Here is a 13,427-nt window from a genome sequence, read left to right on the forward strand (position 1 = left end):
GCTACAGGCTGGAGGGTAGAGGCTGGGGCTGGGGCTGGAGGGTGGAGACTGGGGCTGGGGCTGGAGGCTGGGGCTGGGGCTGGAGGGTGGATGTTGGAGGGTGGAGGCTGGGGCTGGGGCTGGAGGGTGGAGGCTGGGGCTGGGGCTGGAGGCTGGAGGGTAGAGGCTGGGGCTGGGGCTGGAGGGTGGAGGCTGGGGCTGGGGCTTCAGGCTGGAGGGTGGAGGCTGGGGCTGGAGCTGGAGGGTGGAGGCTGGGGCTGGGGCTTCAGGCTGGAGGGTGGAGGCTGGGGCTGGGGCTGGAGGGTGGAGACTGGGGCTGGGGGTGGAGGCTGGGGCTGGGGCTGGAGGGTAGAGGCTGGGGTTACAGGCTGGAGGGTAGAGGCTGGGGTTGGGGCTGGAGGGTGGAGTTTGGGGCTGGGGCTGGGGCTGGAGGCTGGAGGCTGGAGGGTTGTGGGTGGAGGCTGGGGCTGGAGGCTGGTCCATCAAAGAACCTCAGTGACCATAGACGCTTGTGTCCAAGCAGAAAGACTGCCTCCTACCCAGTGGAAGAGACGGGCAGTGGGAATATGGAGCCAGAAACTGGGTCGGCCCCTCCTTGTCAAGGCCCGGGGTCAGAGGTCAGCCTCCAGAGTTGGAAGCAGAAAAGGTGGGGCTTGGAAGTGCTTGAAAGGTATCATGTGCTTTCCACCCCCGGGCTTGCGTCTGGCCAGATGCAACCACGCATTTCCGCAAACTTTCTGTGCAGCAGGGCCCTGAAACATTCCCTTCCAGGCTGCATTTCATTCACATTCAAATTCAGTTATTTGAAATGAATTTACCTTTAAATCAATCGTAGGACGTGCGCATTACAGAACACAGTAATTATGATTGAGAAAATGAGCAAGCACTTACAAATAAATCTGGCCGTTCCCCAGCAAGTGATCAAATGATAGATCGGCCATTGATGTTCTGACTCACGTTTTTATCCAGAATTCCATCTGCAGGATTCAAGCACTCTCGAAAGGGCCGGATCCTCCCACCGCCGTTGCGACTTGCCCGAGCAGAACCGGTTCTCTCCTGGATACAAGTCAGACCACCTAATTCCACATCTCTTTAATTCTCTGCCCGACGCACCGACTTGTTCCGAGGAACAAAGAGGAGCGGTGGAGACCGCCCCACGGGACTGAGCGTCCACGACCTGCGTCATCTGGTGTTGTCTTTCTTTCTGTTTTTCGGGATCCACTTAAGTGCCTCAAGTCATACTAGCACGGGTACGGATTCACCTTACAAGGAAGCCCGTCAGAAGGAAGAAAATGGATACCTTTCAGTTCCGGCAGTTAAGGAAATTAACTACCAGGCTTAAGAAGTTCTTCCTGAAGGAACTTACAAGAAGTATTTCTCACATACGCTACACTGTTTTACACTAGTATGGGGAAACTTCGAGAAAATGAACTGTTACCTTGCATATGATTAAACAGGGAGAACAGCTTGGGACAGAGACCCAACCTCCAACTTGGCGTTTCTGCGGCTCAGCCCCCAGGCCTGCAGCATCGGGTCCCTTGGAAGGTCTGTTGGAAATGCCCGTCCTCGTCCCCTCTGCGGGCCCCGGGTAGACCCTTCAGGGGCCCGGCCATCTGGGTTCAGAGGCCTCCGGGAGGCCCCCACGCACTTCCCGGTGTGGGAACGACTGCCCGGGGCCGGGCCAGCCTGCTGTCTCTGTGCCTTGTGACCGTCCCTTTCTCTGCCCCTCTGGGGGCTCAGAGGGGCGTGGCCCGGCCCCAGGCGCATCTGAGGGCAGGGCACAGTCCCCTCTGGCCTCCCAGAGGAGCCGCACGGCCGCGGGGGCCACGCTGCCGCTCCTTGCCCACGGGGGAGCCCACGGGGCAGGGCAGTGCCCACGAGGCGAGGCTTGTGCCACCATCTGCCAGAGAGGCCAGCTGTCCACTCCGTGGAAACACACAGACTCGAGAGGGCCCCTCGCAGAGGCCGTCCATCATCAAATACCTGTATTCGCATCACAGGGGGACAGGCTTGAAATTTAGGGCCTTAGGCAGCATGCCAGCTGGCCCCCGCTGTGCCCCTGCTTTGCTGAATTTCTGTGACATAAAGAAAGACCCCCAGTCAGCCGGGGCGTGGTGGGGGGCACCCACGAGAAGAGGCAAAAACCCACAGCAAACAGAGCCCATCTGAATGCCATGTCCTTCCCAACTAATGAAGCAATGCGAGCCATTGTAATGAATAAATTAATAGTAAGTATGTAAACTAACATTAGTAGTAAGAAAATAATAATCACATAAACGTTTTAAGAATAAACAACATAATTAAGAACTATAAGAACCACAAAAGGTGCTTTTAATCAGGTGAGCTGATTCCAAAGGATGAACTCGGAGGTGACAGGAGGCTGGTACAGCCCGGTGAAGACAGGCTCTGGGGCTCTAAGTGCTGCAAAGTCACAGTGACTCGATGCCCGCGTCCGCTGTCATGGGGACAGCACATTCCTGGGTCCCGCGTGGAGCCCCCTGGGAGGGGACGCTCTCCACCCACGCCCACAAGCAATCTGCAAAGTCAGAGTGTACCCAAACGTCTGTCATGGTCCTGCCCAGACAGAGTGGTTTTTTAGACTTATTTATTTATTTTGAGAGAGGTGCGGAGGGGCAGAGAGAGAGGGAGACAGAGACAGAGAGGGGATCCCAAGCAGGCTCCACACTCCCGGTGCAGAGTCCCACGTGGGGTTCCATCCCACCACCTGTGAGATCACGACCTGAGCCGAAACAGTGCCCAGCCGTGAGAAATGGTGTTATGGGGAGTCACAGGACACACGTGTGATGCGCCTCCCTGAGGAAAACGTTCGCAACACAAGGCAAGAGGGTGTTACTTTTTTGCTGTTGCGCATCTGGAAACAAAAGGAGAGAGAACATACACTCATTCACAGGGATTCAGGGAGGGTGTAAGATACGCACACAAATCATGTTTTATTTCCATCTCCTACCTAATTTCTATTTGACAACTCAATGACATTTTTATAGTCTTCTTGTTACATTTATGCTAAAAAAAAAAAAAAAGCATAAAGACAATAGCCATGTTTAAACTCCTTGTGGGATGATGACATCCTTGAAAATGCATTTTAGAGCCCGTCAGCACCAGAAAACTCCTTTGACTTGCCTCTTCCCCAACCCCCACTCCAACCGGATCTTAAGGGTGGGAACGCAGGCGCCCTGGGGGGCTCTGTCGGTTGAGCGTCCGACTCTTCATCTGGGCTCAGGTTATGGTCTCACGGTTCATGGGATCGAGCCCCACGTCGGGCTCTGTGCTCACAGCGCGTAGCCTGCTTGGGATTCTCTCTCCCTCTCTCTCTCCCTCTCAATCTGCCCTCCTCCCCCCACTCAAAATAAATGGATTAATTTTTAGAACTCGGTGGAAGCCTTGCAGACGTCCATAAGCCTGCCATGTGGGACCCTCCGTGGTGGCACCTCAAAGCTGACGCCCGTCTACAAGCACACGTGCGTCCTCGCTATCCTGAGTCTTGGCGTCTGCAGGAGTGGCTCCCAAAGAGCCTTTCACGGGCCTGTGCTCTCAGGTGACTTTAAACCAAGCTGCCACTCAGAGCGGTCTGCGTCTTGGCGAGCAGACGAAATGTCCCGTCAGACCGCCAGCCGGCCTCGCTATAAATAACCCAGACTGGCACGTCCGTAATTTCTCTTCCTTCCCCCCCAGGGCCGAGCGCTCCTTCCACAAATACCAGCAGAGCACCACGTGAGGCCCGCTCTACAGAGTCCCCAGACCGTGCCGAGTCTCCGGGGCCACGGGGAAGATGGATAATCCGGGGCGGGGGGGCCCTGCTCTGGCGCAGCCTCGACTTGGCGGACGCGGGGGCCCCGGCGAAGAGCCAGAGCCATCGCCAACAGGCTCCACTGAAATGAAAACATCACTTTTCCTCCCGTGCATCTCAGGGAAGTCTGAAGCCTTCTCTGGTAATTAATCCGCGGAGAGAAATCGATGCCTCGACTGGTTGCAGTTGAAGCAATCCGTAGCAAAGTCAACTCCTCGCGGACGCCGCGGCCGTGGGCGCGGCCCCGGGCGTCTGGTGCAGATGGGCCGTCCACAGAAGCATTGCTTCTCTCCCCACTGATCCCACCCACAGAGTCAATTACCCTGAACAGTTTCTGTTGTAGGACACTTTTGCCATAAATACGGTCTTTGTTCTCCCAACGTTCACTCCCGGGTTTTCTTTCCCCGTCAGGAATGGCAAATGAGTCTACGATCTGATAGTTGCAAACAGACTGGACAACACGGTCTCCGATGAGAATGATTTACAAGTGACAGGAACCCGGGCTTGTCCCGTGCGCCACCAGTAAATCCAGGCTGCTTCCGTGGGGCTTTTTGGAGGGGGCGAGCAGATCGGTTTTCCTTTTTTTTTTTGGTTTCTGGGTTTTTGTTCTGCTTTTGTGGGGTTTTTTTTTATTTTATTTATTCTTTTTTTTCATATGAAATTTATTGTCAAGTTGGTTTCCATACAACACCCGCTGCTCATCCCAACAGGTGCCCTTCTCGATGCCCATCACCCACTCTCCCCTCCCTCCCACCCCCCATCAACCCTCAGTTTATTCTCAGTTTCTGTACCGGCAAAGGGAATTTTTTTATGAGTGTCCCTGAAAAGAAAAACAGGATAAAATTTGTACCCCTTTTAAAAATTTTACGACTTGAGCGACGCTGTACATTAAGCAGAACAGTTTCTAATACAGCCCAAGAGAAGTGACCGTTTGTTTTTAATTTAACTTGTTTTTAGAACACCAAACGGGAGCCGACAGCATGAGCTGATCATGCATTATCATTCGGCGTATCTCCCCTAGCAAAACAGCACAGCGTCACATTTCTAGCAGCTAAATGCAGGTTAGACCATCTTTTCATAAAAAGCAACTGCGTGTCCTGCTGTTTGAAGGACTGCAATCCCTCCAGGAGTGAAATCTGAACCCAACGAGTAAATCCAAGATGGTGCACTGTTACGCCCCAAGGAGAATATTGTCGTAGCAAATAATTATCACTTAGCAGCCACTCAGATGGCCTGTTGTCTCATGGAACTTGGGCTCTTTGGTCCACCCGATTGGCCGCAAGAAAAGGAGCCTGTGTTTGGCAGATTCACGTGGTTTGCCTGGTTCTTATAACAACCCGCAGGGAAGATCTATGTGAGCTCACGTGTGCAGTCAGAGTGCCAAGCTCGGCCTCTTGATAGCTGTGCAACCCCAGACAAGTTGCCCGCCCTCTCTGTGCCTCAGCTTCCTCGTCTATAAAAACAGTCCCTCTCTCCTGGTGTTGTCACCAGGATTGATTCGGTATGGTGAGCTCTTGGCCCCAGGACAGTGCTTGGGGCGTGCCAAGAGAGAGAGAAATGTCACTTACCGCCACCACCAGGTCCCTCGGCTTGAATTTGAGGGTATGTCAAAAAGCGCTTGACCACATGTTTAAACTCCAAGCTTCATACTCTTTCCACTGTTTCTAGAAGTGGGAAGGTGGGTGAAAGCCGCACAAATGACTCATTAAATAGGAAGCCCTTTGAATTCTTTCAAAAACTTCATCCAAAAGAGGCCAACGTGCTGTTTTTTTTTCTCTTCCCCACCTTGGTTCCTCGTAAAGGAACAGGGTGAAACTCATCTACTCTCTAAATCCTGTTTTCCACCATAAGATTAATACATGTTTTCTAAATTTAAAACATTGGAGAAAAACAAAGAAACGATGAAGGATGTATGTACAAAGCCCTCATGGGAAAGAAAGCAACACCCCCATTCCTACGAAAAGCCCCCGGGGCATCTTTCTGTCCATCCTGCCTTATCCCGGGCAACAGGTGCAAACTTCTTCGTAACAGAAGTAAAGCAAAATAATCCGAGGCATTTTGAGCCACAAATTAAACGCTATTCTGAACTGACAGTCTGTTTCGTGGACTTCAGACACCAGCAACGTAAAATGAAAATTCGTCTCTGCAGGAAAGTGGGAGCATCGTCAAGGGTGGGGTTGGACCCTCCTGCTCACGCGTCTCTGCTTCTGTCCCCGGGACCAGAAACGTATGTGCATGAATATCATTCTTCCTGAGGCCTTCCCAGTCTCCTCCTTGTGTAGAATCTGGGATGAAGCGTTCAACCGACCCTTCCAACTTCTCCCTCCTGGGAGTGGTTAGAGTTCCGCGTCTGCATTTTGCAAAAGGCAACAGGCACAATACTTCTTAAAAGGAGGTGATATTAATTATCCACAGACACCCTGAGCCACAGGATAATTCATTAGTTGCACCTCCTCTCCTTCCAAAAGGCGTTTGAGGAAGATATTACACGTCTCAGAGCAAGGGGCTCAGTTCATTATAGCCGGCGTCTGGGAGGTCTGCCTTCGAGATTTCTCTGCCACTCCTTCCTCCTTTAGACACACTGAAGTTTTCCCTGGAGTTCAGAACAGATTGAAATGAGTTTGGAACCTCCCTCTGGGGACACGGAGAAGCTCTTTCTTAGCAGAAGCTGCTTTTCCACTATTGATCGGCTCCCTGCCCAACCACAGCTGCACTCCCGGCGCCCACGTTTACTTAGCGGTCGACGGCAAGGCTGGGGCTCCAGTTCCAATCGTTATCGCGACAAACACGGTTGACGGCTAGGCAGACGGCGACCCCCACCAGTGCTGCCCTGGTGTCTTGTCCAGGCCTCTCCCCTCTGCCCCTGGGGCTCCCCAGGCAAGGAGAGCCGGAAGGACCCGGTGCCCAGCCCCGAGGGGGTGTGCCCGGTCCTTACTGCCTGCTTCCCTGGGTCCCCGTGACCCCACATTTGCCATTTCACCTCCAGCTCAGGAAGAAGGAAGCCAGGAAGCCCACGTGTGGTGGACAAGGGAGTCCAGTGGGAGGAGCTCGGCCACATGCTTCTCAGCAGCAGACCAGGGTCCTCAGGGTAGCGGGGCGGCGGTGGCGGGGGGGTGGGGTGTCCCAAGGCAAGAACAAAGCCTGGGAAAACAGGCCAGACCCGTGGCCATGGCCAGAGCTCAGTTCAGCAGGATGGGGGCCCCGGACAAGGAGGAGGCCGCCCTCCCTCCCCAGTGTGTCCTTCCGTCCTGCCCCCGTGGTGGCTGACCTGGAGCCGTGGCCCGGGGCCCTGGGGCCACGGCGGGTGGACTCGGGAGCCTCTGCACGTGCTGTCGGCCCACCTCGGGCACATACGTGCCAGGCCGCCGCTCTCCCGCGGCAAGTGGCGGCCCTGTCTGCGGGCTCCGATCTGCGCGGCTTGGGCCCGTCCTGTCCACTTAAAAGATCATCCATCACCACCCCAGTTTATAAATCAAGGCGGCCGGCTCGCCGCGCACCGCGGTGAGGTCGAAGTGCCCAGAAGTACTTAGCCAATTCCCAGACCCGGGCTGGCGTTCCCTCCTCTCTGCCTCCAGCAGCCAGACCATCCATCATCCCGCACCCACCGAGGCAGAAGGACGCCGACAAAGAAACGCCTGGGCGCCCGACAATGTGGCCTCCGTGACGCGGGGACGGGAGCTCTTTACAATTTCCAGCCAGGCCCTTAGCCTTTTGTGTTAACAAAACCTATTCATTTCAGGATTTGGCAGCTCAAATTATTTCAGACAAGACCTCCAGACAAATGGTTATTTGATAGAGTCAGAAGCAGCAGGGCTGGGGTGGGAGGAGCAGAGCCTTCCCTTACGGCAGCCCCTCCCGTCACACCCGCCCCGCTGTCCAGAACCCGGGCGCCTTCTAGAAACCCCAGATGGAGTTCCCCGGGCCACGAACATTCCGGGCTTGCGGGAGTTGAGGGCACGGGTGTTCTGAGCGACTATCGGGGACCGAGAGTGTGAGACGACAGCAAGGGTGGTTTTTTCCTCCCGATCCTATTACCTGCTGAGTTGGTGTTTACATATTTCAAACAGGATTTTTTTTATTTCCTGCAAAGAGAAAACACAAATTGTCCGTTGTCCAGAAGAAAGTGAAACAGACAGTTCCCATTACCCCTCACGCTCGGGGAGACTGATTTGCAAAGGCTGGAAAATTGTGTTTGAAGCCACGTAATGACGTGTGATAATTTCCTGTCGGGACGTCCCTGAGAATCACAGCGAGTGCGATCGTTGTGGGCTGGCGTTGGCGGGGCGCGGGGGGCGCGAGGGAGGAAGGGACATGGGACGGCCCTCTCCTGTAGGAGCTTTGGATTCAGAAACTAACGAAAGCCTACTTGCAAAGGACGTGTGGAGGGCCCGGTAAAAGCCAGCCCCGGGGAGCGGCCCGCCCAGTACTGATCCCACTTTGTGTCCCTGTTAATCCGCACAAGGATCCCGGGCTGCGGGTCCCACCCCGGGCAGCATCTGGCAGCACCCGCGGACGGGAAACAGCCCCCGCTGTGCAGCGGGTGAGCCGGGAACGGTCCCCTCGCCGTCAACCCCGTTCTGCACGGTGACACACAAAAATGTTTCTAATCTCAGGTTTCGATGCATGAAGGCAACAAGGCACGACGCGTCTGTGAAGGAAAAAGGCCGTTTGTGCTGGAGTGTCTGCTCTTGTCTCCAGAAGGCACCACGCCCTGGAAATCCGTCCACGCCGAGTTTACAGGTCAGCCCAAGGTGAGCGAGGCCCCCGCCCGTGTGCTGTGCTCCTTGCTTCTCTCTTCTTGGCCTGAAAGAAAATACTTCGGTTTTGTCACTTATTAATTTTGCTACTTCGTCTCCCTGGAAAAGCGGGCACAGAAGTGTCACTGACCCAGGCAGATGTGCGGGGACACGAGTAAGGTGGTCGGTCCTTCCAGACGGACCCCGTGTGACTGACTCACCCAAACGCAAGCGGTTCCCGCTCCTGGAGCCGCCCGGCCTGTGGAGGGTCTCCCGAGGGTCCCCGGCCAGCGTCCCCGACTTCTCTCAGGCAGGACGGGTTTCATCCTCACCGCCACCAGCACCCCCTTACCGCACAACCCTCGTCCCTGAACGATGAGCCCCATTGCCCCGGGCAGACTCTTCCGTTCTGCACTGACCTCGAAAATAGCCCCTCCCCCAGCAAGCCTGGTGCGGAGCCCCTTTCGTCCGTCCGACTGTCCGTCCACCCGTCATTTCTGGGAGGGAGCCTTGAGAGTTGCCCTGGGGCGGCAGTCCCGTCTGGACCCGCTCCACTGGCCCACAGTGAAGGGTCCTGAACTCCCTATTTTAAAAAACATGCGTAACAGCCTTTTAATGAATGCCGAGTCATTAAATCATTAAATTAATCTCCTCCTCTCCCCCCCGGAACACGGAACACGAGCTAGACGGTCCGCATGGGCTCAGACAGGCCCATCCAGTCCCTTCCCGAGCTCAGCCTTGCCCCTGCCCCCGACCCACGGCCCCACTCGCTTACCCTCTTTGTCTGTGCTTCATCCACGATCCCTCCTCGTGGCTTACGCCCTCTTCCCAGCCTGCTCTCTGGATGGGGACAGATATAATTCAGAGAGATAGGACTGACTCTATCACATCCTAGTGTCCCCTGTGTCACTGTCACTCATCATTATCAAATAACCAGAGTCCCCTTTTGGCTCACGTGAAGAAAAGAATTTCTAACCATGAAGTTCTGAACATCTCCAAAGGTACTTGTTCTTTCATTGCTGCCTGACAAGTTCCCATAAACACAGCAGCTCGAAGCAACGTGCATTTATTGCCTCCTAGGGCTGTGGGTCAGGAGTCCGGGCACCCCGCTCGGGGTCGAAGCCGGCTCCCGGTGTGGATGGGCTGAGTCCCTGCCTGGAGGCCGGACTGGGGAAGAACCAAGCTCACTGTGGACGTTAGAATCCCTTTCCCCGGGGCAAGGCCTTGGCCGGGGCCAGGCTCGAATCCTCAGACCTCCCACCGCTCCTTACCGTGTGAGTCACCGCACGATCCCTCCCTCGTCGAGCCCCCAAGGAGAGATCTCCAGCGTCCGGGATGGAGTCTTCATAAGGGGACACGACCGCAGGAGTGATGGCCGGTCCCCCGTGCCACATTCTGCCCGCTGGAAGCCTCAGGTCCCACCCGTATTCGAGGGTTGAGGCCTGCACGAGCACATGAGAGGGAGGAGGCCCGGTTCAGGGAGGGGGGCACCTGCCCAGGTAGCCATTTCCAGCTTCTGGAGAGCTTGACTCTAGGGTCTGCACCGTCTCCCCAGCAGCCAGAGGCCCCCTGCCCCCGGCACAGTAGACTGGACCGTGTGGCCAGCCTGGTTAGGACAACCCACCCGCAACCCCACTATGTGCTGCACTCCACGTCTGATGGTGCCAGGAAGGCCCAGAGGCCCACATTCAGCCACTGTTGGTCTGTCACCGTCCTGCAAACGGGAGTTCAGAACCGGCAGACCATCAGAAGCGGGTGTGAGTTGTATCTACTGGCCCGGGGACCAGAGTAGCGGCATGGCACCTGTATGGGGCCCACGTGCGTTCTCCCCGTCACGGTGCTGGAGAGGAATGCCACAGTGTGCCATCTGCTGCGGACAACAAGCGGTCCCCTGTCACTCTGCCCCAACAGCTAACTCAGCTGACCCTTGGGACGGTGCCATTACCTCCATGTCACAGATCGGAAGTGAGCTGACCGTGCAGCACGGTCCCCCAGAGCCCCGCCCAGCCGGCCAGCAGCAGCAGAGTCACCCGGGAACCTGCCGGAAATGCACAATTGGGGCCCCGCCCAGGCCCTGCCCCATCAGCCCCGCTGTGGATGGAGTCAGACCCCGCCGTCACGAGCCCTCAGGTGGCTCGGACGCTCAAGTGTGGGAGCCGCTGGTCCAGACCACCAGTCGGGCTCCTCCGGCTCGAGATCTCAGCCTTGCACACACATGCGTGCACACGCTTACACAGGCGAGCGAGAAAATGGGACGTCGTCAGAAGGGCGGCCCCCACACCGCTCTTTGAAGAAATCGTCTAGATTGTCTCGTACAGTTTCATTTTTACTGGTATTTAACGTTTTTATGGTATTATATTCTTATTCGAGACAGTTTCGTAAAAAAAATTATAGGTCAAAGAGCAGCCATTAGACACCGAATATAAATTACAAAATTAAGTTTTATGGACATTTAGTTACAGGGACGGAAAATGTGTTGCAGCATCTTTATACGTTAGAAGTAGAAAGGCATATTTATGCTCTTTTTTAATCTTTGCAAAAAATAGTGTGTACTTAATCACACTCATTAACTTGTTAATTAATCAGGAAACAAATCTGTACTTGTGACCATTCAGGAGAAAAATGTGCTGGAGCTGTATGCCCCACGGGACGGAGGTAGCATCGGGCCGGTGCACCTGGTCGTGAGAGCATGTCGTCAGGTCACTTTCAGAATCTTTCACAGGCCCCGTGACATTCTGCTTTTATTCGAGGCTCACCCCCCCCCCCATGGTGTTACCTGTGGCCTGGCCCTTGATCTCTGACCTGGGCGGGTCAGCTGGCCCTCACCCGAGACCAGGAGTTTGTTCTGAGATGCCGTGTGCTCCACAAATGACCGAGATTTTAAATTCTTGTAAAAGAATGGCTGCCTTGGGTTTCGAGGCAGAAAGCGAAAGTGTAGAAATCAGAAGCGAACTGAACTCAAAACCAGCACGTGTGAGCTGTCACCAGGCCACTCGTAAAGGGTTGTCTGGGACTTGCCTAAAAGCAGTAACTAAAGTCGGCACAAGTCAAAGCAGAGGGTGAGGGGTCGAAGGGGATAAAGCGGGGGGGGGGGGGGGGCATGGGGGCCCTGCTCCGTCCCCAAGCCCTGCGCCCTCTCCTGAGCGCCCACAGCGGGACCCTCCTCCAGCACACGCAGGGGAGCCCCAGTGTGGGAGAGCCGGTGGGCGGGTGAGCAGGCCGGGCCTGGCGGCTGTGGTGGGGAGACCCCGGCAGGGCCCTGCAGGCAGGTGGGCAGAGCAGGGCGGCCTGGCTGAAGGGGGGGCACTCGTGAGGTCCTTGGCGAGGCCAGAGCTATAAGCAGGATAGATGGACGGAGGGGGCTTGAGATCGAGGCGCAGGGTTGCGAAATCCTTCCCGTGGCTGTGGAGACTAGTGGGAGGGCTCTAACCGATGGGTAACGTGGTCTAGACGTTACATAAAGACATTGTGCAGAGCCTGGCTGATGCGTGAGGATGGGTTGGGGGGGGGTCGGGGGGGCCTCCCAAGAGCGGTGTGGCTGGACCAGCAGGAAGAGTGACAGGCGTCCAGTGCCTTGCAGGTGGGTGGATGGGGCCGCACGGAGCAGAGGCCTCTGGGACGGCCAGGCTGTCCTGCTGGGCAGACCAGGGCAAGCAGAAAACCAAAGGTCACAACACAGGAAGGAGGGTGAAAACCCTGCTTCAGTGCCATCGTGCAGCTTTAAAAACGAGGCCGTGAGGAACACAGGCCCCTCATGCACCCCGGCCCAGGGGATATTTTGGAGTCTCTCCACCTGGGCTGGAGTGGCGTTCTTGTCCACGAAATGAGGGGCACAGAGTGGGGAGCCCTCCGCAGGGGTGAGCTGTGCCGAGCCTGAGTGCCTGAGGGATTCATCCCAGCCTGGCCCCTGTGCCTTTGCTGCAGCGAGGGAACCAAGCAGTCCCCGGTGCCCGGGTCAGACGGCTCTGGCTCGCCAAGCAGGTGCACTAGCTCGTTCTCAGGCTTTCTCTGCCCTGCACGAATTCGTGGATCGGGATGTTATCTAGCTGCTTCCTCATCATCTTGAGCCAATAAAAGGGGAAGTGGACCGCATTCACGTGTCCTGTAAGAGAAAAGGGCCCCCACGCCACTTTTGCCCCATTCCCGGGGAGACACTCCCCATGTCACCCAGCGTGTCCCTCACCCCAAAGCCCCTGTACAAACAGATGTGTGCACACCCGAGATATGTCTGCACTCCTTTCTCCCCGGCCCCGACACTTCACGCACGGCCCAGACCTCCTAGTGAACGAGTTTGTTCTTGGGAACTGGGGCTTCCTCGGCCAGGGAGGCCGGGCACTGAGGGAGCACCCTGTCTTCGCCAGGCGGAGCCCCTCCCCCTGGGTGTTCCTTTAGACAGATGCCATGCCCATTGTAGAGATGAGGAAACAGAGCCTCAGTGGCCTGGAAGGCTTGCCCTGGTCACACAGTGAGAAGGTGGAGATGTCAGAAAGGAGGTGACCATTACTCTTTGCAGATTGTTCAGTCAAATGCCTGGAAAATAAATAACTTCAGAAACAAATTTAAAATACAAGATCCACACTTTTCCTATTTAAAACCAACGACCAACTAGAAACGCAAAGGAAGAAACAGTTCAGTTCACAGACACACGCACGCACACACAAATACATACATATATATGTGCATATATATAATACCTGTAAATAAGCTTAAGAAAAATTCAGAACCTGTATTAAAAAAAGAATAAATGACAACAAGTCTTGTTCTTACTAAAAAGGCAACTATATACAGACATCCGTTCTACCCAGATTAATCCATATTTTTAATGCATTTCCAATTTAAATAGTAACAGAATCTTCAACGTTTGCCGGCAAAGAGAAGACTCA

Source organism: Panthera uncia, assembly GCF_023721935.1.
Source record: "Panthera uncia isolate 11264 chromosome A1 unlocalized genomic scaffold, Puncia_PCG_1.0 HiC_scaffold_17, whole genome shotgun sequence".
Taxonomy (NCBI): Eukaryota; Metazoa; Chordata; class Mammalia; order Carnivora; family Felidae; genus Panthera; species Panthera uncia.